Raw genomic sequence first — 4389 nt, 5'->3', positions numbered from 1 at the left:
AGGCCAGGCTTTGTACCATGCTTTTGTTTTAGTCTTTAATTAATTTGGCTCAAGTTTGTTTTGGATTGGCTTAAGTCAAACTTTTTTTAATTAATTAAATCTGTTTAATGAATAGATTACAAAGGTGGTGTAAAAAAGTTGCATGCATATCAAGAGAGATATATGAAATTCCTCATGTTTTATTTGATTTTGTTTTCTCTCCATCGTGGCATGGTCTATCTCTATATACTACATTGTAAATGATTAATATACAACTTCACAGATCAATGATAATGAGTCACGGGTGTTTAGCAGAGATGGAGGGTGTGTACATTTGAGTGCCAGGAGGAATCATGATTACAATCCGTAAGTATAGTGGGAGGACATTCAAATTTCGAATTATGATCACAATCCATAAGGCTAACTAAACGTGACTTGATCAAACGAATTGGTTGAATAGAAATTTTTAAAAAATATATATATATATATATATATATATAAGTTATTATGTATTGAAAGAGAATATTCTTGGACTGCACCGATTATGCATTTGTTGTTTACAGACTGATGACATTAACATCTAAAGCATCTAAGTGTTTAATTAATCCTCCCTTTTGTCTCCTTAAATTGTATCTTCTCTGCTGGATGGTATTTTAGTTTTAGTCTTGTCAAGTTTGTAGGCAATGCTGGAAAACTATGCATATGCTCTTTGTCATATTTCCACAAAGCCAAAGACATCGGAGTAACCACACAAACATACTAAACGAAACACAAAATAATACAAAAGTACAGCGTTCTCCAAGAACTTGTTTCATGCTTGTTCCATTAACATAATACGCATTGCTTTCTTTGGATTTCGGTTCTTGACAGACCATCACCACAGCATCAAAACTCCTTCTGACTTGTTGCTCATAGTTCTCTATTTTGCTCTTCCGCCTTGTCTTCTGATATTTGCCTGCATGAGTTTCGATTGGCATGAAGTGTTATTACAACATATTTACTCTCTTGATACACACAGCTTCTCACATATCATAGATCAGGAACAAGGTTTTCGAATATCAAAGCACAGAACCGATTCTAGCTACAGTTAAGTTTCAGCTAATCTACTACAAAGTATCTATAAACTGAAAAGATAAGCTATTTAAAAACTAGAGTCTAACATCTTGATGAAAGCAAAACTTGAAAGGGTATAGAGAAGCACAACACATTGATTCACACTTGGAACGCGCCAAGCAACGTTTTTCTATTCATTCTTATTAACAAAATTTATCTTTTACAAGGATACAATTTTGTCTCGGCCCTTACTCAACCTATTCTACCCAATAGGATTGAACCCGACTAAGAATGAATCTGACCCCTCTTCTCTTTTCTATCTAAACACACACCTGTGTAGATCTAAGAGAATAAACTCACCCTCTCTCTTTTTAGCTAAGAGATTAAAACTCACCCTCTCTCTTTTCTATCTAAACTCTCACCAGAGTAGATCTAAGAGAAAGAAAAAACAATTCTCTGCGCACGTAATCACCACCCTGATTAACGTCACAGAGAACTGGGAACACCCCTTCTAAGCCTTATTTTTGTGGCTTCGAAGTTTACAACTGTATCAATATTCTAGAGTGCTCAAATTGGCTCGTGGCCTACTCCTAGAATATTTATACACGACTTGAGAAACCCTGGAAGGCGAATCTCCAAATATCACGGGATAAGGAAACTGTTTGTTTTTCAGCCTTATCCTTTCCTTAACTCTTGCGGAGAATATTCTTCATATCTCCAAGCAAACGGAAACTGCTTGCTCCTCAAGCTTAACCTTTCCTTATTTTTTGTAGAGAATATTCTTCATATCTCCGAGTGAAATCTCGTCCATATCTTCAATGCCAAGTCAGCAACCTTTCTCGACACATCATCACATCCACTCATGTCTTGCCACGTCAGCTTATGCATCCATGTCAGCAACTCAGATGTTTGTGATCTGATGCAGCTTCCTTATTGGCACAACACTCTGTTCGGCACAACGACTTGTTCCTCACAGCGAGTTGTCCCAGAATCTGCATTTACAATCTCCCCCTTTTTGACTGAGTTTGATACTCAAGCATCTCTCTGGTTCAACCTGAAAAGACACTCCAACAAACACAAGCCAAAAACAGAACAAGCAACAACTAGACAAAACATCAGACATTATCTAGCAAAATTAATCAACAGCTTGTTCAAACAGAATTATGCATAAGAACCTAACAATCAGAAACCCCAGCGGGCTGCAGCGGAAACCATGTTCTTAATAATTCTCTAATCAGACTTAATCAATTGGCATATTCTCAATCATTAACAACCTAAGATCAATAACCACCACCATCCTAAGATCAACCAATTAATAAATTAAGTCTCCCCCATAAACAATGATTCTCCCGCTAAACCAAGTAGCTTCAAGAATTCTCCCCCATAAGTACAGAACTCCTTATCATTAGGCGTTGAACAAAAAGGAAAACCTGAATCATTCTCCCCCAGCTTGAGTGATCAACTAAGTCAAAAACAGACATATGTATCACAACAATATACTGAGTTATGGGAATCACTTACCTGCTAACAGTGCTTCGCATCCTTAAGCACTTTGATGATCAGTCAAGTCGCCTTGACAGCTTCTTGTTTGTAGGCATGTTGACTATCCTTGCAACCACAACTGGATGTTGGGCAATAGGACACTGGTAGCCGAGAATTCGAACAGCAGATAGCACTTTGGTCGAATCACAGTGTGGATGTGACCATACACAAGTTTTGCAGGAACAGGTAATGCTTCACTTGATGATCCTTCATCTTGAGCTCCTCAACCTGCTTCTGCTGCGCTGCAGTCGCTTCGATTCCCTCTGGTAGCTCACTGTAACCTTCTTCTACCATACTCCACAATCCCTTAACACGCAAGAGATTCTCCATCAGCTCACTCCAATGATCGTAATGACCATCAAAATAAGGAATTTTTGTGAGTGTTTTTGTCGTCGCTCATTTTCTCTGTCTTTTTCTCTTTTCTCTCTTAGATCACTTTGTCTCGCAAGCTCTGATACCAATTGTAAGTTACTAGTTTCAAAGACTTGCAAATTGCATCATAATGATCTGATTCTCATTAGCTCTAATGCGGTTTATAAAAATACAAAGAAAACTGAAACAGAAACAAAAAAATATATAGGACAAGACGCAACTTTGACACATTCTAACCAGAAGAATAGGTCTCTTATTGACTTACACTTACTCAACACATAAAAAGGTTGGCTAAATCGGATACATCTGACTAGTTCATAAAACGAAGATAAATGATTAACCCATACGGTCATACCCATGGCCATGGTCAATGTTGGATGTCTAGTTGTCCAGCGATGAGAAAATGATAAACCTTTAGTGGTTATTTTTTTCTTTTTTTGTTAACAAAACCGTTAGTGATTATCATCAGGCCCGTTCCGCTGGGGAAGCAAGTAAAACAAGCGATTCGGGCCTCTAATTTTTGAAGGCCTTTTTACATAGAAATTTCCTAAACAATATATACATAAAAGGCCTGTTTTCTTGTGTAGGATATGTATAAGTTTTTTTTTAGTTACATGTAAAAGGCATTTTTTCTTGTTGGATATGTAAAAGGCCTTTAAAATTGTGGCTTTCTATAGAAAACCTAAATCTTTATAAAACACTAGAGCACAAAAAAAAAAAATCGGACGACGTTACGGCTTCTCTCTGCACATATGTGAGCGAATTTGGTTTTCTTTTAAGTTCAATTGTTCAAGTCATAGTTTTTTTGAGGTTTGTTATTCGTTTTGCCTTCCAATGTGTTGTTTTCCTTTGTTGAATTAGTAAAAAGAATGTTCTGCAAATTTGATGATTAGTATTTAGTAAAATTCTAAACTGAAATCAGAAAATCAATTGCAATATTCTTAATTTGCTTTGGTTTTCTGTTTTCTGTTAAAATATGTCAAAGGATCAAAGCAATTATGCAGAGCAATGGATTTGTTTTTCGTTTGGTTAGAATTTAGAAATACTCTTCTCTTCTTTCATGTTTGTTTCAGTTGTGACTTGTTTCTAATTGTGACTTGTTTGGAATTATTTTAATTTTATAATACTCTTCTTTGTTTTCTTTACTTCCTCATTTTTCTTAGACTTAGTTTATAGCTTTTGACCTTTTTTAAATTGTAATTGTTGGTTTGTGTCATTGTGTGCCCTGATTGTGTGTTTCTGTTTATAAATCCTTTGCTTGTTTGTTTCAGTTCGTAGAAAGATGCCACCATCATGAGTAAAAAAGAAGAAGCCATCTGGAATCATAAAGAGTCAACCAACAGGACATGATAAAAGAAAAAAGAAGGCGAAACAACAAGCATACATCAAGTCTATAGCAGGTTCTATGTTCAAGTATGTAAAGAAAGTTGAGAAATCTGGTGA

This window comes from Camelina sativa, chromosome 15 (assembly GCF_000633955.1).
Source record: "Camelina sativa cultivar DH55 chromosome 15, Cs, whole genome shotgun sequence".
NCBI lineage: Eukaryota > Viridiplantae > Streptophyta > Magnoliopsida > Brassicales > Brassicaceae > Camelina > Camelina sativa.
The sequence above is the reverse complement of the archived record's forward strand: the minus strand, read 5'-3'. Positions refer to the sequence as shown.